Consider the following 23531-nt stretch of genomic DNA (forward strand, 5'->3'; position numbering starts at 1 on the left):
TACCAACTCTCTATGAGTCGTGTAATTAAATGTCTATAGAACCATAGAATGAAACTCTCCATTGAGAGTGGGTGTTTCATCCATATTCTATTTTATTTTACAAGACATGGCAGTTTTGGAAACAATACCATGAAACTCATCACTGAGACCAGCCTGAGAGAAGCATTTGAGAGCATAAATGATGGACGTATGATGATTAAAAGGTCAACAATTGTGTAGTCACTTGCAATGAAGCTCATAAATGATGTAGTATGGTTTTATACTTTTATGCAAAGCAATTTTCATACTGAACAGTTATGTTTGCTCGGTTGTTGTCAAGCTAGCTTTACTTGCCTCAAGCTAATATCGACTTAGAACAAATATATATGCTATATATACGTCGGGATTCTAAAACTGATCTGAGCTCACGGTGGTTGCGACAATGGGACTTCTGACGGTGTACTTGCCCGCGTCGTCCACCCACGTCAACGCGCCATGCAACACATCTCCGTTCTTGTTTGTCATCTTCACCCGGATCACAAGCGTGTACTCCTTCTTCTCGTTCTTGCCGCCGAAGGCCAACTTGTCCGGACTCACGATCACCGTCAAGCCGTTCAAGCCCGTAACTTTGGCGCTGTAGCTCGCAGGCCCGTCGCCGACGTTGGTCACGGTCCTGGTGAACGTCAGCTCGACGGCGCCGCCGTCGGGGTCGAAGAACGCTATGAATGACGGGTAGTTGAGGTCGAGGGACGCGCCGGTGCAGTCGACGGCGTACAACGGCGACTGCGCGGCCGTGTAGTTCATGGCGCACATGAGCTTGACGTAGTCCCCCGGCGCGGCGTCGTAGACCAGGCCCGGGTCCACGGCGCGGGTCGGGTCGATGTGGCCGGACCCCATCGCCAGCGGCGACGCGGGGTGGTTGCGGTTGCCCATGTCCTTGATGGACGCCCCGGTGTTGTCCAGCGCGCTGGCCGTCGTCATCATCGCCGACCGGACCATGGCCGGGCTCCGCTCCGGGTGCACGGCCTTGAGCAGCGCGGCCACCCCGGACGCGTGTGGGCACGCCATGGACGTGCCGGAGATGATGTTGAACTTGCTGTACATCTGCGTTGATCCGACGGAGGCTACGCTGATGTTCTCCGCCCACGAGGCCAGTATCAGCGAGCCCGGCGCCATCAGGTCTGGCTTGAGGACCGACGGGCCGCGCGACGAGTACGCCGCCACCATCGGCGCGGGCTTCGTTCCCAGGATGGTCACCTCGAACTTTATGGCCGCCTTGGGCGCGCGGTTGCTTCGTATGTACTGGAGCAGCAGGGGCCCATCTTGTGGGCTCAGGATGACGCCCGGGAACGAGAACTCCTCGTAGAGCACCCTGATCGAGTCATTGGACAGGAACAAGCCCGCGCGCACTTGGGCCAGTTCCAATGCAAAGACGGCGTCGCCCAGGGAGGCGGTGGCGTCGCAAAGGACGACCTTGTCACGGTTCTTGGAGAGCAACGTGAAGTTGTCGCACGTGTCGAGGAAGACGAGCGCGGTGGCCGCGAGAGCGATCGGGCTGCCCGGGTACAGTGATTCGCCGATGACGGTGGTGCCGTCGCCGAGGGTCACGACGCCCGAGAACTCCCGGTCCACCGTACCCGCCGCAACGGTAAGCGTCCACGGCGTACCATTGTGGAGGAATCCGAGGTCGGGGCCTTCGTTGCCCGCGGAGGTGGACACGAAAACGCCCTGCTGCATCGCGGCGAACGCGCCGATGGCGATGGTGCTAGGATAATAGGCAATTTCCATGTCATTTTAATTACATAAATTAACAGCATGATGATGACATATAAAGAATTATTAATCATTGAAATCATGATATTGATTATATCTATGGTAAAACTACATGTTGGATCATATATCATGTGAAACTTATGAAGATCATGAATCATCACAAAGAGAAACACATGGGATGATATACATTTCATATCTGTAACAAGCAAAAAGGTACATACGAAACAACAGGACTCTAAACAGGAAACACATACGTAGAGCATATATCTAGCAGGAACAGACATAAGATATCTTATGTAATGATGTGACTGAACATATGAAACAAACTGATGAACTACTGAAACATGTAGAACGTAAAACAGAGAGAAGATGAAACGATCATACCCTCCCATCCGCAATTCCGAAGTTCCAGCAACTTCCCTTGACATGCCGTAGTAGAAGAAGATGTTCCTTCCGTCAGCGATTGGGAAGAAGACGACGTATGGTGACGGCGGCTCTTCGGGCAGTCGCGTAGACGCTCCTCAAAAACCTAATTGCCGATCCCCCGTGCAAGGTCCCGAACGACAAGGGCTTCGGAGGCACCTGCCCTCTCGCTCCTCCGTGCGCGCAGAGTTACGAGATGAGGAAAGCCATCAAGCAACTGAATCTCATTCCGGAATACGTGTGTTCTCTATTTAACTGGAGTTGGAAGACTCGCAGGGAAAACGAAGAGGCTACAGAGGCATGCGCAGGGAAGACAGAGAGACCCCGGGAGATCAAGAGTCAGGTCGGGTTAGTGGGTGCTAAAAATTAACACGCCACGCCACGCCACGCCCGCCGGCCTGCCTCGCCATGCCCCGAGCCCGAGCCCGAGCCCAGCCCGGCCGGCGGCGGCAGCGGCGCGCGCGCGTGTGGCACGTCTTTGTCCGTTTCTCAACTTCTCAAATTAAACGGATTAATTCCAATCATTTAAGTTGAGTCAATGTCCTTTTAACTTTCAATCCGGTACAAATAATAATACCCACAATTACAAGCCATAAAGTTATTGATTTATTAAATATATAAATGGGCCTAGCCCATAATAAATCCAACAATCCCCACCAAACCTAGGGTTTGTAACTGTATAATTCCAGAATCATAATTCTTTGATATACCAGTGTTTTGATAGAGACTGTTAAGTTGAACATCCACCTAGAACAAGAGTTTCACTCAGTCACAACTGAACAATGGACTATGCCTTGAATTGATAGTTTTGTGTGAGGTGAGATTCACTCAAATCCTTCGCTGGTACTAGGTTGTAACAAGCATCCCCCGCTGTTTGAAGCATATAAGTCACACTTCTATGCCTTTCATGAGTGTTTAGGGATAACCCAGGTCCCATAGACTGTGACCAGCAGTCTGACTCATATAGGTGTACTTCTCAAAAGATGTTCTGTAGGACAACATCTCATCTTTATAAGACTCTCGAAATACATTAAGGTAAATACCATCCTGCCTTACAGAAAGAAAGATATGCATCAGAGATAGGTTCGTAGGGAACTTTCCTCTCAATCTACTTATAGCTTGTTTCACCACTCTACTTCACGGGATCTCCGATCACATAGAGCAGGTTACCACTACAGTAGACTTTCACGTGGGTCTCATACCCATCTCTCTTGATGCACTTTCTATCACATTTCGTGACAGTCCCTTAGTGAATTGATCTGCTAGATTATTCGACGTGTGAACATAGTCCAACGTTATAACTCCGGAGGTTTTCAACTTTCTGACAGTCTTTAATCTTCTTTTAACATGCCTTGTGGACTTCATGTTATTCCTAGAATTGTTGATTTTTGTGATCACAGTCTGGTTGTCACAGTTCATTGAAATAGCCGGTATCGGTTTTTCAACTACCGGTAAATCCAACAGGAAATCACGAAGCCACTCGGCCTCAGCTCCAGTAGTGTCCAATGCAGTGAGTTCTACTTCCATTGTAGACTTCATTAAGATAGTCTACTTGCAAGACTTCTAGGAAACAGCATCACCTCCAAGCAGAAACACATATCCGCTCGTGGCATAAAGCTCATCAGCATCAGAAATCCAGTTAGCATCACAATAGCCTTCCAGCACTTTTGGATGTCCAGTATAATGAATACCATAAGTCATAGTACCTTTCAGATAACGTAACACTCTCTCAAGAGCACGCCAGTGATCATCTCCCAGATTTGACACAAACCGGCTCAGCTTGCTCACAGCATATGAGATGTTAGGCCTTGTCGCACTTGCAAGGTACATGAGTGAGCCAATGATCTGGGAGTATGTTAGTTGATCCCTTGCTATTCTTCGATTTTTCCTTAATAGCACGCTAGGATCATAAGGCATGGGAGCAGGATCACAGTCACTAAAACCAAAGCGACTTAATACATTTTCCACATAGTGGGATTGTAACAGAGTTACCCCACCATCACCTTCTCTAATAAGCTTGATGTTTAGAATAACATTAGCTTCTCCCAAATCTTTCATTTCAAAATTGCTCGACAGAAGTTTCTTTACTTCCTTAATCACATTGAGATTTGATCCAAAGATCAGGATGTCATCAACTTATAGGCACAGCATAACAGCTTCACCCCCACCATATCGATAATACACACACGTGTCAGCTTCATTCACAGAGAAACCGTTAGATGTTAAAGTATTATCAAACCTGTCATGCCATTGCTTAGGTACTTGTTTTAGGCCATATAATGATTTTAACAGCCTGCACACCTTGTTCTCTTGACCATCCGCAATGAACCCTTCTAGCTGATCCATATAGATCTCCTCTTCTAACTCTCCATTCAGAAAAGTTGTCTTAACATTCATTTGATGAATGATAAGACCATAAGAGGCAGCCACGGCAATTAAGGTGTGAATTGTAGTCAATCGAGCAACTGGTGAATAGGTGTCAAAGAAATCTTCACCCTCTTTTTGGGTATATCCTTTGGCCACAAGCCTTGCCTTGTACCTCTCAATTGTACCATCAGGCCTAAGCTTTTTCTTGAAAATCCATTTGCAACCTATAGGTTGACACCCATAAGGACGGTCAACGACCTCCCAAGTTCCATTAGACATAATAGAATCCATCTCACTCCTTACTGCTTCCTTCCACAAGTCAGCATCAGGAGAAGAATATGCCTCTCTAATGGTGGTTGGTATATCTTCCACAAGGTACACTAAATAGTCATCACCAAAGAATTTTGCAACCCTCTGTCTCTTACTCTTTCGAGTGACTATAGTGTCATCCTCCTCAGGGATGTGTACATGAGATTCTTCAGCATGATCTATTGGGATAGATAGTTCATGTTCATGGGGAATTATAGTCTCATGATTTGTTTCACTAGGTGTATTCTTCATTGGGAATTCATTCTCAAAGAATGTAGAGTCTCTAGATTCTATGATTGTATCAACATACATATCAGGAACTTCAGATTTTATAATTAAGAACCTATACCCAATGCTATGAAAGGCATACCCAAGGAAAATACAATCAACAGTTTTAGGCCCAAGTTTACGCTTTTTGTTGATTGGCACATTTACTTTAGCCAAGCAACCCCAAGTGCGCAAATATGAGAGATTTAATCTTCTCTTTTCCCATTCCTCAAATGGTGTGATCTCTTTGTTCTTTGTTGGAACTCTGTTCAAGACATGACATGCTGTCAAAATTGCCTCACCCCACCATTCCTTGGATAATCCCGTTGTACTCAACATGGTATTCACTAACTCTGTTAGAGTGCGGTTTTTCCTTTCAGCAATCCCATTGGATTGTGGTGAGAATGGCGGTGTCCTCTCATGAACAATACCATGTTCCACACAGAACTCATCGAAAACATTAGAGAAATATTCTCCACCTTGATCGGACCTTAACCGCTTTATTTTCCTCTCAAGTTGGTTCTCAACTTCAGCTTTATAGGTCTTAAAATAATTAAACGCTTCATCTTTTGTTTTTAAGAGATACACATAGCAAAACCTGGTGGAGTCATCTATAAACGTGAGGAAGTATCTTTTACTGCCTTTAGTAAAAATTCCATTCATTTCGCACAAATCAGAATGGACAAGTTCTAGAGGTGCTAAATTCCTCGCCTCAGCGGCCTTGTGAGGCTTGCGGGGTTGTTTTGATTCAACACATACATGGCACTTAGACTTTTTGACCAAATTGAATTTAGGAATTAAATTTAGATTTGCTAACCGCATAAGACAGTCAAAACTTGCATGACAGAAATGTGAATGCCATAAATCCGACTCATCAGAAATATTAACATAATTCACCATTTTATTACACACATCATGCAGTGATAAGCGGAACAAGCCTCCGCAATCATATCCTTTACCAACAAAAGAACCATGTTTCGACACAACACATTTATTCAACTCTAGAACAATTTTGTAGCCATCTCGACATAGCATAGACGCACTAACAAGATTCTTCTTGATGGATGGCACATGCTGCACGCTCTTCAATGGCACCGTCTTTCTCGAAGTAAACTTTAGAATGACCGTACCAACACCAAGAACATGAGCACGCGACCCATTTCCCATCAACAAGGTGCCAGACCTCTCGACCTGGTAGGAAGAAAACAGAGAAACATCAGCACACACATGAATATTTGCACCACTATCCATCCACCACTCAGATGAATTACATACTAAAAGAACAAATGGTAAAGAATTATCATACCCAGTTGCTCCTTCTCCAGTATCAGTAGTGACAACATTTGCTGATTTCTTTTCCTGCTTGAACTTGCGCTCAGGGCACTCACTTGCTCAGTGTTGTTCACTGCCACAAACAAAGCAGCCTCCATCTCTCTTGTTGTTGTTCTTCTTTTTAAACTATGCTGTTTGAACAGGCTTAGTTGTGTTCTCTTGCTTGTTCTGGTTTTTCTTCTTTTTATACTTGCGGAATCCAGAGTTTCTCTTCTGTACCACATTAGCAGTAGAGGTCTCAACACTCTTTCCATTGTCTTTTGCTCTCGCTCTCTCCTCAACATCAAGAGTACCAATGAGCTCTTCAACATTGAACTCCTGTCTCTTATGTTTGAGTGAGGTAGCAAAGTCCTTCCAAGAAGGTGGTAACTTGGCGATTATACCGCTAGCCACAAACTTGTCAGGTAAGACACATGGAAAGAGCTCAAGTTCCTTAGCTAGTGCCTGAATCTCATGAGCCTGTTCCACTATAGATCGGTTCTCAACCATCTTGTAGTCATACAGCTGCTCCATGAGGTACAACTCGCTACCAGCATCGGTAACTCCAAACTTTCCCACAAGTGCATCCCACAGCTCTTTCCCTGTAGGAAGGATGATATAGCTTTTCTGGAATTTTGGATCAAGTGCGCTAATCACTGCACCTCGAAAGAGGTTGTCATCAGCCTTAAACTTAGCCTCATCCTTAGGAGGCAAGTTAGCAGGTTTGCCATCAGAGATATGATAACATGACATTGCAGTGAGCCACAATTCCATCTTAGCTCTCCAAATCAAGAAGTTTTTACCATCAAAAGGATCAGGCTTTAACACAGCAGCAAAACCTCTTACAGAAAAATGCCTATAATTAGGTTTTTGGATTGTTAGGATAATAGGCAATTTCCATGTCATTTTAATTCCATAAATTAACAGCATGATGATGACATATAAAGAATTATTAATCATTGAAATCATGATATCGATTATATCCATGGTAAAACTACATGCTGGATCATATATCTTGTGAAACTTATGAAGATCATGAATCATCACAAAGAGAAACACATGGGATGATATACATTTCATATCTGTAACAAGCAAAAAGGTACATACGAAACAACAGGACTCTAAACAGGAAACACATACGTAGAGCATATATCTAGTAGGAACAGACATAAGATATCTTATGTAATGATGTGACTGAACATATGAAACAAACTGATGAACTACTGAAACATGTAGAATGTAAAACAGAGAGAAGATGAAACGATCATACCCTCCCATCCGCAATTCCAAAGTTCCAGCAACTTCCCTTGACATACCGTAGTAGAAGAAGATGTTCCTTCCATCAGCGATCGGGAAGAAGACGACGTATGGTGACGGCGGCTCTTCGGGCAGTCGCGTAGATGCTCCCCAAAAACCTAATTGCCGATCCCCCGTGCAAGGTCCCGAACGACAAGGGCTTCGAAGGCACCTGTCCTCTCGCTCCTCTATGCGCGCAGAGTTACGAGATGAGGAAAGCCATCAAGCAACTGAATCTCATTCCGGAATACGTGCGTTCTCTATTTAATTGGAGTTGGAAGACTCGCAGGGAAAACGAAGAGGCTACAGAAGCATGTGCAGGGAAGACAGAGAGACCCCCGGGAGATCAAGAGTCAGGTCGGGTTAGTGGGTGCTAAAAATTAACACGCCACGCCACGCCCGCCGGCCTGCCTCGCCATGCCCCGAGCCCGAGCCCGGCCCGGCCGGCGGCGGCGGCAGCGCGCGCACGTGCGTGTGGCACGCCTTTGTCCGTTTCTCAACTTCTCAAATTAAACGGATTAATTCCAATCATTTAAGTTGAGTCAACGTCCTTTTAACTTCCAATCTTGTACAAATAATAATACCCACAATTACAAGCCATAGAGTTATTGATTTATTAAATATATAAATGGGCCTAGCCCATAATAAATCCAACAGATGGGGTCCTGGTACAGCGGTTGGTCGTCAAAACTGAGGGAGAGGGAGATGACGTCGACGTCATCCGCGATGGCCTGGTCAATGGCAGTGAGTACGTCAGATGGGTACGCGCCCTCGTCCCAAAGGGCCTTGTACAAGGCCACCCTAGCGCGAGGCGACATGCCGCGCGTGGTGCCCGGTGCGTAGCCAAAGAAGGACGCACCGGGCACCGGCGATCCCGCGGCTGCGGACGAGGTGTGCGTGCCGTGTCCATCCGTGTCGCATGGGGAGTTAACAACGATGGTCACGTTCTCATTGGCCATGATTCCCTTGTTGAACTTGCGGGCGCCGATGAGCTTCCGATTGCACGCCTTGGCGCCGTCGAATGCCGTGCCGGACTCGCAGACGCCCTTCCACCGTGCGGGCACCAGCGCGAGCCCGCCATCGTCTTGGATGCTGGCGCTCTCGAGCCACACGCCGGTGTCCACCACGCCCATGATGATGCCGTCCCCGTACCCTACCATCTCCCACAGTCCCCCCGGCGCGCTGCCGCTGACGCCGAGGAACTCGGGCGTGTGCGTCGTGTCACGGCACACCACCCTGGCGTCGTTAGGGTAGCACGACACGAACCCACGGGAGCGCCTCCAGCTCGTCGCCCCGCAGCTGTGCCATGAACTCGTGCGCCGCGTGGTCATACACGTAGTACATGTTGGCGCCCGGCGCCGCCGCAGACAGCGTCCACTCGTACCACCGCTGGTGGCTTGAGAACGCCTGAGGCATGGCTGACTTGTCCATGTGCATAATGTACACCGCCGCCGTCTCAGCCGACGCGGCCGGCTCCCATAGCGTCGCGAAGGCGAAGGCGAAGCATGCCAATGCTAGCAGCCATGGGCACGCCAAGCAACGGAGCGTGACTACGATGGCCGCCATTCCGTCTGGCACACGGTTGTGAGACGCGCTGCGATGGCATGCACCGGACCGGTGGCTATTTATCGATGGGGACACGCCACGTAGGACGTGGTTACATTGGGCATAATGGATGCTCTCAATAGTTTGATGACGGTTGGACCATACCCGATTGATCCGGTGTTTGCCTAGCCCCTGTTGGGGAACAGACCGGCGCGGTGTGAGCTAGGCTAGAGCCTAGCGGCGGAATGGGCACCGTGTCACGCGCTTTGGCTTCGGGCCAATCGATTTGCGAGGCGAGGCACGCGGTGGAGCTAGACGATGTGTCGTGTACTGCTATACCCCGCAATTGCGTGCTGCCAGCCTACAACTTTACAAGTGTATGGCTATATGATAGCGTATGGTGCAGCTACCGTCGTGCATTGCTAATTTGCTATGTCACTGGCGTGTTCCTATGATCAGAAAGCAACAAGCCTTCATAATTTAGTGATGATTCTACTGGAGAGTTGCCTAGTCTTGACAGCACGAATGAACATGGAACATGGAAGAAGCTCATAACTGTGATTATCGAAATCAAGCAATGTCCGAGTGGACAACCTGTACAGCAGGTCAATCGTTGAGTGACTGTGCACTCTGTTGAGATCGAAAAGATTATCTAGGGTTAGGTCTAGCGGGTTCTCTTTACTATGAATACGATATCAAGAGTAGAGAGACAAAGAGGAATAGAAAAAGAACGTGTCAAACCTGACACCGTAGAGGGAGATGGTCCAGAAGCCGCCATCTCGTTCGTCGGTGAAGTCTACGCACGGGCAGCGATGTTCGGGGAAGAGGTCAATGAAGTCGTCGACATCGGTGGAGCGGGGTGGCGTGGCTGGTGGCTTCCTGTCACTGGCTGCGCCCCTCTCTCATCGGGATTAGGGTTTAGGTTTCGGTGGGGAGCTCGGCTCAGGCGAACCTCGTACTCAGAGCCATCGGCCTCCACCTCTATATATAGCGCAGTGTGACAGAGACCCTCCAGCCATAGTGGGCTGGACGCCCCCGATCAGGGCGCGGATCAAAGGCCCAACTAGGTCATTGGACCCAATCTAGGATTAGAGATCAATCTAACAATCTCCCCCTTGATCTCCTAACATCTTTTAATTTCATATCATTTACTTTTGTTCATTCCATTACAGATTAGCGCATAGAGCATGTTTTATCGTCACGGTCAATTACCGATAGATTTAACAACTACAACACACCACTCTGTTCTGAAATAGATACTTAACTTTGGGCCTTCTTTTGTCTAGGAATTATAGGCTTTCTCTTAAACCCATGCCGGCTACATGTTCTCTGAACACGTTGGATGGTAAGCCTTTTGTAAGCGGATCCGCGAGCATCTTTTCGGTACTTATATGCTCCAGACTTATATGTTTGGGTTAAATACTTTAGCCTCAGCAGGACTCCCCCACACACATAAGTGGTTTAGTGAGGGTACTCTTCCTGTCCATAACTCATACGGTGTTTTGGACACCGACTTACATGGTACTCTATTGAGAATATGAATGGCGGTTTTTAACGCCTCCATCCACAGGCTCAACGGTAAGGTGGAGTAACTTATCATACTACGCACCATATCCATTAGGGTACGATTACGTCTTTTAGCTACTCCATTCTATTGAGGTTCGTCCGGTGTAGAATACTGGGCTACTATGCCATTCTCCTATAAGAACCTTGCAAAAGGTCTAGAAACTTGGCCATATGGGGTATGTCGACCATAGTACTCCCCGCTGAAAGCTCTAGTTTGGTTTTGGTGAATTAATGAAACCCTAAGTGCTAACCTAGTTTATCAAGTGATCGTGAGATAGGTAGCACATTCCAAGTGGTGAAGAAAATGAAGATCGTGACATGATGATGGCGGTGCCATGGTGAAAGCTCTAGTTTAGTTTTGGTTAATTGATGAAACCCTAAGTGCTAACCTAGTTTATCAAAGTGATTATGAGATAAGTAGCACTACTCCAAGTGATGAAGCAATGGCGAAGATCATGACGATGGTGATGGCATGGTGATGATCAAATGCTTGAACTTGAAAAGAAGAAAGAGAAAAACAAAAGGTTGAAGGCAAAGGTATAAATAGTAGGAGCTATTTTGTTTCCGTCATCAAGACACTTAGCGAGTGTGATCACATTTAGGTTAGATAGCCATACTATTAAGAGGGGTGAAACTCATATTGAAATATGGTTATCAAAGTGCCACTTGATGCTCTAACTCATTAAATATGCATTTAGGAACTAGTAGAGTGCTAACACCCTTGAAAATGCTTGTGAAAATATGCTAACACATGTGCACAAGGTGATATACTTGGTGGTTAGCACATTTGAGCAAGGGTTAGAAACTTCACCGGTGAAGTGTCCGCCCATAGAGTGCGGATAGTCCAACGGTGTCACTAGCGCCCTATATAGAAAAGACAGGGGTTCACAGAGTGACCAGATGCTGGTGGTGTAGTGACCGGACGCTGGATTCAGAGTCCGGTCAGTGACAGCAGTAAGCACATGGTCTCGGTCTTGTGATCGGACGCTGGCGTGTAAACTAACTAGACGCTCATGGTCTGAGTCCGATCAGTGCTGACGTACGCTGACGTGAGGCGCACAGAGGAAACGTTGAGTGACCGGACGCCAGGTGAGTCTGGTTGAGCATGACCGGACGCGTCCGGTCATGAAATTTCGCGTTTGGAACCTTACTAGAAACGACCGGAAGTTGGGGTCCTACATCCGGTCACTTTCTAACTGGCGCGTTCGGTCATCACTCGACCGTTGAGATCAGGCGATCGGCGTTTGAAGCTAATGACACGTGGCAAGCATCGAGCGACCGGACGCTAGGTTCCTACGTCTGGTCGAACTGACCGGAGCATCCGGTCACCCCGTGTTGTGCCCAGTGAAGGGGTACAATGGCTCTATTTTGTGGGGGCTACTATTTAAGCCCTATGGCCGGCTCAAGCTCACTCTCTTAGACATTTGCATTGACATAGCAACCTTGTGAGCTTAGCCAAAGTCCTTCCACTCATCTCCATCATTGGTTCATCATCATTGTGAGATTGGGAGATAATCCAAGTGCATTGCTTGAGTGATTACATCTAGAGGCACTTGGTGTTCGTGTTTTGCTACGGGATTTACTTATTGCTCTTGGTGGTTGCCACCACCTAGATGGCTTGGTGTAGTGGAGGAGGATTGGCATGAGTTGATGATTAATCGTGGCCATCTTCGGTGATTGTGAGGGGATTTGTACCTTCTCGGTGGAGCACCGAAAGGTAACTCTAGTGGATTGCTCGTGTCATTGAGTTACCTCACTTGTGGGTAGGTTCTTGCAGTGTCCACATTGTGTGGACAAGGTTTGTGCAACACCTCTTAGCCACCGAACCATCAAGTGTTGGTCGACACAACGGGGACGTAGCGTGTTGGCAAGCATGTGAACCTCGGAAGAAAATTGGTTGTCTCTTGCCATTTGGTATTCTCCCGGTGATTGATTTAATATTCACCTTATGATTGGTTCACTCCCCTACACGGTGGTATAATCACCCTACTCACTCATTTATATTCTTGTAAACTAGTTATGGCAAGCTCTTTAGTGTAATTAGAATTGAGAGCTTGCTTTGTTATTTTAAGTTCATCTAATGGAGCCCTTTAGAGTACCAAGATTGAGAGCTCTTAGTGAGTAGTAACAATGCAAGTTGTGTGCCTAGTAATCATTGCATCTAGAATTGTTGGATAGGTGGCTTGCAACCCTTGTAGAGCTAGAGCAAGTTTGCATTTCGTTATTTGTCATACTAATCAAATTGCTCTAGTTGATTTGTAGATTTTTAAATAGGCTATTCACCCCCCTCTAGCCATATTAGGACCTTTCACATGGTGATGATCAAGTGCTTGGACTTGAAAAGAAGAAAGAAAAAAATAAAAGGCTCAAGGCAAAGGTATAAATGGTAGGAGCCATTTTGTTTTGGTGATCGAGACACTTACCAAAAAGGGGGAGACTAAAAGCTCTAGTTTGGTTTTGGTTAATTGATGAAACCCTAAGTGCTAACCTAGTTTATCAAAGTGATTATGAGATAGGTAGCACTACTCCAAGTGATGAAGCAATGGCGAAGATCATGATGATGGTGATGGCATGGTGATGATCAAATGTTTAAACTTGGAAAAGAAGAAAGATAAAAACTAAAGGCTCAAGGCAAAGGTAAAAATTATAGGAGCCATTTTGTTTTAGTGATCGAGACACTTAGCGAGTGTGATCACATTTAGGATCGATAGTCGTACTATTAAGAGGGGGTGAAACTCGTATCGAAATGCGGTTATCAAAGTGCCACTAGATGCTTTAACTCATTGCATATGCATTTAGGATCTAGTGGAGTGCTAACACCCTTGAAAATATTTGTGAAAATATGCCAACACATGTGCACAAGGTGATACACTTGGTGGTTTGCACATTTGAGCAAGGGTTAAAAACTTCACCAGCGGAGTGTCCACCCATAGAGTGCAGATAGTCCGATGATGCCACTGGCACCCTAAACTCAGGTGAACGTGGTCACTGTAAGTGACCGAATACTGGTCTCTAAAGGACCGGCGTGTCCGGTCAGTGGCAGCTGAGGGCGCGCAGTTTCGGTCTCATGATCAGACGCTGGCGCAAAAACTGGCCGGACGCTCAGGGCCTGAGTCCAGTCAATCTGACGTATGATGACGTAGAGTGATCGGACGCTCGGTGTGTCCAGTCGTGCATGACCGGACTTTCTCGCTTCTAGATGCTTACTGGAAATGATGAGACGCTGAGGTCCAGTGTCTGGTCACTTCACAGCAGCACGTCCGGTCATCACTTGACCATTAGGATCGAGCGCTCAGTATTTGAATAGAGGGGACATGTGGCATGCATCGCACGACCGGACGCTGGGGTCCAGCGTCCGGTCAATCTGACTGGAGCATCCGGTCGCCCCGTGTTCAGTGCAGTGAGGAGCCCAATGGCTCTATTTGTGGGGGCTCTCTATTTAAGCCCCATGGCTGGCTCAAGCTCACTCTCTTAGCCATTTTGCATTGACATAGCAACCTTATGAGCTTAGCCAAAGCTCTCCCACTCATCTCTATCATTGATTCATCATCTTTGTGAGATTGGTAGTGAATCCAAGTGCATTGCTTGAGTGATTGCATCTAGAGGCACTTGGTTTTCATGTTTCGCTGCAGGATTCGCTTGTTACTCTTGGTGGTTGCCGCCACCTAGACGGCTTGGAGCAGCGAGGATCATCGAGCGAAGGTTGGTGATTGTCTCCGGCTCCGATCGTGGTGATTGTGAGGGGTTCTTGACCTTTTCTTAGCGGAGAGCCAAAAAGTACTCTAATGAATTGCTCATGGCTTATGTGATCCTCATCTTGTATTATTTGTGCGGCACCCTATTGAGGGTTTGACGTGTGATGCCAATTAGCGCGTGAACCTCCAAGTGAGTGAATCGCCACAACGAGGACTAGCTTGCCGGCAAGTAAGTGAACCTCGGTAAAAATCATTGTGTTCATCATTTGATTCTGAGATGATTGGTCTTCATTGGTATTCATTCTTGTGATTGATTGGCTCCTTCCTCGACACGACAGTATAAACAAATCGATCACTCTTTTTACATTACCGCAAACTACTTGTCAAGCTCTTTAGTGTAGCTAGTTGTGATAGCTTGTTAATTTGGTTAGTGTGGTTCTATAGTTAGCCTTTGAGAGTACATTAACTTAGTGTAGTGACATAGCTAGTGTGTGGATAGAAACTATATAAACTAGAATTGTGATAGGTGGCTTGCAATTTTAGTAGGCTAGCGCAACACTTGCTTCATCTCATAATTGCTAACCGGTTTGTTAAGTGTTGTTGTAGAAATTTTTAATATGCTATTCACCCCCCTCTAGCCATTAGGACCTTTCACCCCTACGGTCGGACCTGACTATCTTAATCTTTAAATTGTGTTGGTTTTCAACTTCTGCCTTAAATATCTTAAATTTATCCAATGCTTCTGTTCTTTCTTTGATTGGATAAATGTAGCCATAACAAGAGTAATCATCTGTGAATGTTATGAACGAATCATAACCATCCACACTCTTTATAGGAAATGAACCACATATGTCTGTGTGAATAATCTATAAAATTCCTACGCTTCGTTTGGCATCTTTCTTAATTTTCTTTACATACTTTCCTTTTATGCATTCTCTGCATTGTTCTAAATCTGAGAACTCTAGTAGAGGAAGAATATCATTCTTAACTAGTCTTTCTATTCTCCCCCTCGAAATAAGGCCTAAACGATAGTGCCATAATTTCGACGACGCGTCGTGAGTTCTCTTTGTTTTCTGTTTACATCCACAGATGAGAATACATTCTTATTGTCGCACGCAACGTTCCAATCATCGCATACAATATTCACATCAACACGTAGTGATAACAAATAAAGCTCATTTTGTAAGATAGCAAGACCAACACATGCATTATTAAATGTTATCTTACATTTGTCATTTCCAAAATGGCAATCATATCCATCATTGTCCAAGCATGAAACACTAATCAAGTTTCTCTGTAAAGAGGGGACATAAAGTACATCTCTAAGTAAAAGTGTGAAGCCATCAGCAAGCTCTAGAGAAAGATTGCCAACGGTTTCAACATCTGCTCGGACTCTATTTGCAACTTTAACGTGTCTTTCTCTTTTTTGCGTAGTCCTCGTCGAACGGAATCCCTATAAGGAATTAGCAACATGAATAGTTGCACCTGAGTCAATCCACCAAGTAAATTTTGAATACTGTACATATAGGGATTCATTTATGAACGTAATAATGTTCTCACCTTTCTTTGCCATGATTATATTTAAGTAATCGGGACAATCTTTCTTATAATGTCGCGTCTTCTTGTAATAGAGACACTGGTCTTTCTCTACTGTGAACTTATTCTATTGAGGCTGATGCAGCATGGGACCCTTTCCCTTTGACTTTAAGGAGGGGTTAGCATTATTATTCTTTTTCTTGTTGTCTTTCACGTAATTGATAGTGCCACCACTGGCAGCTTTCATTCTCTCCTCCTCTTGCACACACATAGCCATTAGCCTCTCTAAGTCCCACTTCTCGGACTGTATGTTGTAGTTGACAACAAAAGTGTCAAATTTATTTGGCAAGGAAGCAAAAATTAGATGGATAAGGAACTCTTCCTTGAGAGCCAGATCCATTGGTTTTAGCTTAGATGTCAAATTGCTCATCCTTAGTATTTGCTCTCTTATACCACCATTTTTAAAGTACCTCTCTGTCATCAGCTGCTTTATCAGCTGGGTAGCATATATCTTTGAAGTGCCAGTGAACTGACTCTTTATTCTATCGAGGTACTTGGTGACCGTGTCACACTCTAGGATTGAGCCCACAATTGCAGGCTCAATCGTGTTCTTTATCACAGCCAAACATTTCTTGTTGACAGTGACCCACTTCCTATGCTCAAGGTCATAGGACATCTTTTAGGATTCAAAATCCCTCTCTCTAGTTGCCCAAGCGGCATCAGTCTCATTTGTATCCCTCACCGGTGCCATAGGCTCAGTGGGATACTATGAGGTAACTACCCAGTCCACCTCAGCCAAGATGAAGGCCAGGTCAATCTTTTTCTTTCACTCCGTGTAGTTGTCACCTTTGAGAGTGGGGATCTCTTTGATACAACCCATCAAGTTGTATCCGCCTAAAAACACAATTCATATAGAGTGAGAACATAAATAATAACAACAATTGCAGGCCTTGATTCCAACGTTGGTCAAAATTAAAACATACAACTGTTCTTATATACTAATTCTACATCACCGTTGGGCAAAAATAGAATTAATGCATGGAAAACTTATGATTAAACATTATAATATTGCTATTATCAACGTTGGTCAGAAAAATAACAATATTATAATTTACTGATTAAAATTGTCTACACTTTAAATTAAATTCTCCCATTGGTTCGAATTTAATTAGAAGATCATTAACTTTAACATTGCAGTGAAAAAACTAATTCAACTTAATGAATTTTGCCCACAGGAAAAATCTCTTTTTATTTTCTTTAAGGCATTTATCCATTTTCTAGGGAATAAAACTTTTACTAAAAAAAGAAAAACAAAATTGATTCAAACTGAACACTGTTCTTCAGCCCGGCCGGCAAAACGGCTTGGCCCAAATACCTTCGCGCGCGCCTGTGGCGCCTCCCAGGCCGCAACCTGGGCCTGGGTCGGCAAAGTGGCCCGCTGCGCGCTCCCGCCTGGGCTCAATCTGGCCCGGTTGATCTGCGTCGTTGATGCAGATCGGACGACCACGTGCGCGTCTCGGTGGATCAAAATGGCGACGCAGTGCCGGCTCCCAAAACCCTAGCTCACTTCTCTTCGCTGTTTCTCTCTCTCAGTCCTACGAGCGACAGCGTAGCCGAGAGCTCAAAGCGGACGCGACGCGGGGATGGTGGCTCCGCCGTGGCACCCCTCGCCGGTGCACGTGTGCGGCCAGAGCCACGCGCGGCACCATCGAGTGGCACCACGGTGGTGCCCTTTGGCCCAAGCCCGAGGCGGAGATTGTGCGGCGGCGCTTCTCCTGTCCCGGTGGCCGAGGTTGACTTCCCATGCGGTGTCCACGCGACGGCCGGCGGTGGAGACGGAGCGGGCGGACCCCAGGTAGGAGCTCCTAACCCTTGTCCGTTCACTCTCTTCCCCTTTCTCATCGCGAGTTAGGGTTAGGGTTTCGTTAGGTAAGCCGCCTTGCTAGCTCATCCTCTTTCCCCTTCTCTTTTGGATCTTCTTTCTTCTCTTCTCGGAGTTGAACCGATTTAGGGTTAGGGTTTCAATCTAAATCGGATCGAACCCTCTGTTCCTCTTTCTAGGTTAGGGCTACTCTTGCTACCGGCGGCCGTTGGTCTAGCTCCGGTGAGCCGCCTCCCATGCCCTTTCCCCTTCTCTGTCTTTAGATCTTGCTGTGTTCTTCTCGGTTCTTTGTCGATTGGGGATTAGGGTTAGGGTTAGGGTTAGGGTTAGGATTAACCCGATTCATTTTTCGTTCACCTGATCTAGATCTAAAAGCCCTAAAAGACTTGGCTCTGGTACCATTGTTGAGATCGAAAAGATTATCTAGGGTTAGGTCTAGCGGGTTCTCTTTTCTGTGAATGCGATATCGAGAGTAGAGGGACAGAGAGGAATAGAAGAAGAACGTGTCGAACCTGACACTGCAGAGGGAGATGGTCCAGAAGCCACCATCTCGTTCGTCGGTGAAGTCTGCGCACGGGCAGCGATGTTCGGGGAAGAGGTCAATGAAGTTGTCGACGTCGGTGGAACGGGGCGGCGTGGCTGGTGGCTTTCCATCACTAGTTGCGCCCCTCTTTGATCAAGATTAGGGTTTAGGTTTCGGTGGGGAGCTCGGCTCACGACAAACCGCGTACTCAGAGCCATCGGCCTCCACCTCTATATATAGCGCAGTATGACAGGGGCCCTCCAGCCATAGTAGGCTGTGCTCCCCCGATCAGGGTGCGGATCAAAGGCCTAACTGGGCCGTTGGGCCTAGTCTGGGATTAGAGATCAATCTAACACACTCGTCATAAACTTCCTAAAAAGAAAAAGGACACACAGTCTAGTCCTACAGCTACAGGAATTACACGTAGGAACAGGAGGCACTCATATAACATCTATAAAGACTTGAGGAGACAAAGCAGTGTCCTCGTGGGCTGTCGGTGGTTCAGATATGTTCAGCTAAAATCAGCTACATTATCTTAATCTCTCTTCAGAATCCCGACACCAGACAGCTAGCGATGGGCAACCGATAGAATTGGATGCATGGTTAGTCCTTGATAGTACGTCCTTGTTGCTCCCGCGACTGCCGATTGGCCGGTGGCCGCCATGCCGCATGCGTGCCGGCCAAGTAGTTAGTCAGTAGCATTCCCTCGCCGTGGCATCACCTGCATTCACTGTTGACAAGAATGGACCACGACAACATCCAAGGTAGCAGCGGACGCATTCCCTCGCAGATTGCAAGTTTTCTCACTCTCTCTACCACATCAAATCTTTAGACATATGTATAGAGTATTAAATATAGATAAAAAAAATAACTAATTATACAGTTTGATTGTAAATTACGAGACGAATCTTTTGAGCCTAGTTAGGTCATGATTGGACAATAATTATCAAATACAAACGAAAGTGCTACAGTACCAAATACTGATTCCTAACCTCAATCTAAACAAGGCCCTGCGTATGCGCACAAGAACTGACAGCCTGTTCGCTCGATGTAAACGATCGTAAATTTTCAGCTGGAACAGTATTTTTCTCTCACACAAATCAACCAACAATACTTCTTCACAAACCAGAAACGATATGAACCAGCCAACCAAACATGCGGAGTCGCCAAGAATTAGACCCAAGCGGCAAGCGCAAATCCGAAGGAGGGACCGGCAGAACAAGCGATGTGATTTCGTGCCCACTGGCTGGCTCCGCACTGCGCTGCTGGTGGCTAGCTATGGCTGCCTAGCGCTTGGCGCTTCAGTGCGTGGGCGCGAGGTGCTTCAGTGCGTGGGGTGTGTGACTGTGTGGTACGGTGTGAGTGTGACCTGTGACGCTCACGAAACAGAGCTCCCGCAATCACCGGCCACGGCTGCGCGATGGCCGGCGGGCGGGCGGGCGATTATTTCTGGATGGAAACCGAGGGATTTCCATTTCCTTTCCCGTCGTTTGACCCAGAGCCGTACCTATGATTTAGAGGACCCTGAACAAAACGTGTGATGTGGCCCTAAAGTTCAAGAAGTAAATTGAGATTCTTTCAAAACATATAAGAGTACCCTCTTTGAGTTTGAGCCACAACTTTAAATCTTTGCTTCTTCTTACGCTTTTCATGGCCAGAATCGTACCTCCTATTTCTAGAAGATATGATGAAGATCAATGAAATAAACAAATCTCCTCTACAATCCCTTGATTATAATGCAAATTTTTAGATTATCTAATCGGTTAATCTGCTATCCAAGATACAACAATAGACAATTGGGATGAAAGTGGTATGCGTACCATGCTAGGTGGATGGCCATATAGGACTTACTTTGGGCCAATACTCCAATTTATTTATAAACTAGATAAGTGCCCATGTGTTGCAACGGGTGCAACATAAATTGAATGAGATGTTTGGTAGCCAAGTCAAAATCAAGAATATATTAATTTAATTTTGCACGTGTGTTATACCATGATAATGTCTAGAAACACATTCATTATCGTAATGAATCTGAAATAAAAGCTAGGCTTAGAGCTTGTTGTCTGAAAGTTACGACAAGCATCAGTTGCCTGGAAGGCTGATAATTTGTTGCTAGACATCGAATTGAATTTATCCATGCTCTGCCTTGCCCAAAGCATGTATGCTCGGAATTACCATGCCGTAGCCTAGATGCATGAGGCATGGCAACAATTCAATTTTTGGAAAAAAATAATGTATTCATTTCCCTTCCCATAATTCTCATTGTGTGGCGACAATTCTCGTTCGTCCTTGTAATTCCGAGATGGAAACATATTTTGTCGGGTACCATGAAAAGGGGTCCCCTAAGTAAGAACCGAAAAAATCGCTTAGACCTTGTAAAAATCGAAGCCAAGAGACAACCACCGGCAAACCCTAACCTCATCCGAGGCTCGGCTGGACCGCCCGGCCCTCCTCGAACAATATCCGGGCTCACCCGAAGCGGGCTCAGCCCAGAACGAAACCACAAGGCCTCGGACGAGGTACCGATTCTTCGACTCGCCCGAGGCCCCGCCCGTAAGGCCTCGGACGAGGTACCGATTTTCAGACTCGCCCGAGGCCCCGCCCGTAACGCCTCGGACGAGGTACCGATTCTCCGACTCGCCCGAGGCCCCGCCCGTAAGGCCTCGGACGAGGTACCGATTCTTCGCCTCGCCCGAGGCCCCGCCGTAAGGCCTCGGACGAGGTACCGATTCTCCGCCTCGCCCAAGGCCCCGCCCATAAGGCCTCGGGTGAGGTACCGATTCTCCGTCTCGCCCGAGGCCCCGCACCACGAGGCCTCGGACGAGGACGTCACATCCAACCAACGCGTCCAACCACTCCCGCGACGTCAGCCGAACGACGGCTCGATACAGCGGAGTGGCCGACGAGATGGGAGTCACATCGATGCCATGCCGTCCGGGACAGGATGGGGCAGGGGTTACCGGCCGCTGTGCTCGGCACTGTGCCCACGACTGACACCCGTGTTGCACTGTGCTGCCTAACCCCTGCTCCAAGGACAGCGCGGCGTGGAGAGTCAAGTCTGGGTCCCTGTAGCCTCAGAATCGACGTACAAGACCAACTACTCCCTCCGAGCCTCGGCTATCCGCTTTCGAGCCCCTGTAGCCTCGGGACTCGCGCCCGCCGAGCCCCCCACAATGGTTCAGCCTCTGCACTGACTGGGCCTCGGCTCTCTACGTTGTCAACATACAGCGACCAGCACGTCATCCGCAGTACGCGCCATGCCCTACATCAGGCCACAGGAGCTCCCACGTCGCACAGGATCAGGTGTGACCGGCGCGTCGCCCCAGTGCACCGAGGACAAGGCCGCTCCACCGACCATGCTACCACAGTGACAAGCTGCAGGGCTCGGACATCCCGCTTCTGCTCACAAAACGCCACATAGCAAATCCATGTACCACCCCCATGCCTCCCTTCGACTATAAAAGGGAGTGACAGGGGCTGCTTCTAGAGGGGGGGGACACACGTGCAAGCCACGCACAACGCTCTGTAACACACGCGCTCCCTCACTGCAAGAGATCAACATCTCAAGCAACCCATGCCACTCCACGCAGAGACCTGCGACTAGCTCCCTCTGTCGCTCAGCTTGTAAGCCCCTACTACAAGCACCTCGGTGCAAAGAATACAAGACCGCTCTCTCAGACTGGACGTAGGGCACCTATTGTCTGAACCAGTATAAACCTTGTGTCTCTTTGCATCACCATCTGGAATTAGGGGCACGCAGTACACTTTCACTAGTCGGTTGAGGATCCACCAGGCCCAAAACACCGACAGTTGGCGCGCCAGGTAGGGGATCTACTGCGTGTCAGCTTAGTCATCCCAACAAGTTTCGGATGGCAGACCCCGTGCGACCACTGCGTCACGGCACGGTGATCTGGTTCGAGAGCCTAGAGTTCATGTCTCTAGGATATGAGTACGATATGGTACTCCTCCCACCCAGAGCTCCATCGACCGACGATGACATCACGCACCAGCAGCCTAGGCACAGGCGGCGCCTAGGCCGCCGCTCTCGTCGCGCTCGCCAGGCACGACGTGGGCGGGACCACCCCGACACCGCGCGAGCTCAGGGCGACGCACCGCGCTCCGCCGGTATCTCATACCCGGCTGTGGGTATAGAGTCCCTGGCTGGGGACCTGTCTAACTTAAGCCTGGGCAAGGGAAAGACGTCGGTGGCGCGCAGCAACGCCCCGCCATCAAGCTCTGCCCTGCCACCTCCTGAGGAGTCGACTCCGGCGGAGCGGAGCCCAGCGACGACATCATCCCCGTACCCTTTCGAGTTGGGCAATGCCGCGCCGCCTACCAACGTTTCGCCCTCGACCTCATCGCCACAACCTCGACCCACACCCACACTCATCGCCACACGTTTCTAACCTCAATCTAAACCAGCCAACAGTACTTCTTCACGAACCAAGAACGATATGAACCAGCCAACCGAACATGCGGCGATGGATACTAATCGCCAAGAATTAGACCCCAAGCGGCAAGCGCAAATCCGAAGGAGGGACCGGCAGAACAAGCGATGTGATTTCGTGCCCACTGGCTGGCTCCGCACTGCGCTGCTGGTGGCTAGCTATGGCTGCCTAGCGCTTGGCGCTTCAGTGCGTGGGCGCGAGGCGCTTCAGTGCGTGGGGTGTGTGACTGTGTGGTACGGTGTGAGTGTGACCTGTGACGCTCACGAAACAGAGCTCCCGCAATCACCGGCCATGGCTGCGCGATGGCGGGCGGGCGATTATTTCTTGATGGAAACCAAGGGATTTCCATTTCCTTTCCCGTCGTTTGACGGTTTGACCGGCGCCAAGACAGAGCGCGCTGCACAGTGGAGGCCGGGCCGCGCTGTGCGATGGTGGCGTCGATCGGTGTGGGTGCGGTGCGCAACCACGATTGCTGGTGCGCCCCGGCGTCCCGTCACGGTACCAGTGCGGCCACTGCGACGTCGTTGCTGCTGCATTTGCCGCGCGCGCACGGCACACGTCGTCCGTCGTGCGGCCGAGACATCTTTGGCTGCAGTGCCATGGGTCCTAGT

The 23531-nt window shown here is 48.0% G+C and overlaps 1 pseudogene; it reads right to left on the bottom strand.

Moving 5' to 3' along the window:
* Positions 1-314: 314 nt before the first annotated feature.
* Positions 315-9291, bottom strand: LOC136514453 (subtilisin-like protease SBT3; annotated as a pseudogene).
* Positions 9292-23531: the final 14240 nt, after the last annotated feature.

Source organism: Miscanthus floridulus, chromosome 16, assembly GCF_019320115.1.
Source record: "Miscanthus floridulus cultivar M001 chromosome 16, ASM1932011v1, whole genome shotgun sequence".
Classification (NCBI taxonomy): Eukaryota; Viridiplantae; Streptophyta; class Magnoliopsida; order Poales; family Poaceae; genus Miscanthus; species Miscanthus floridulus.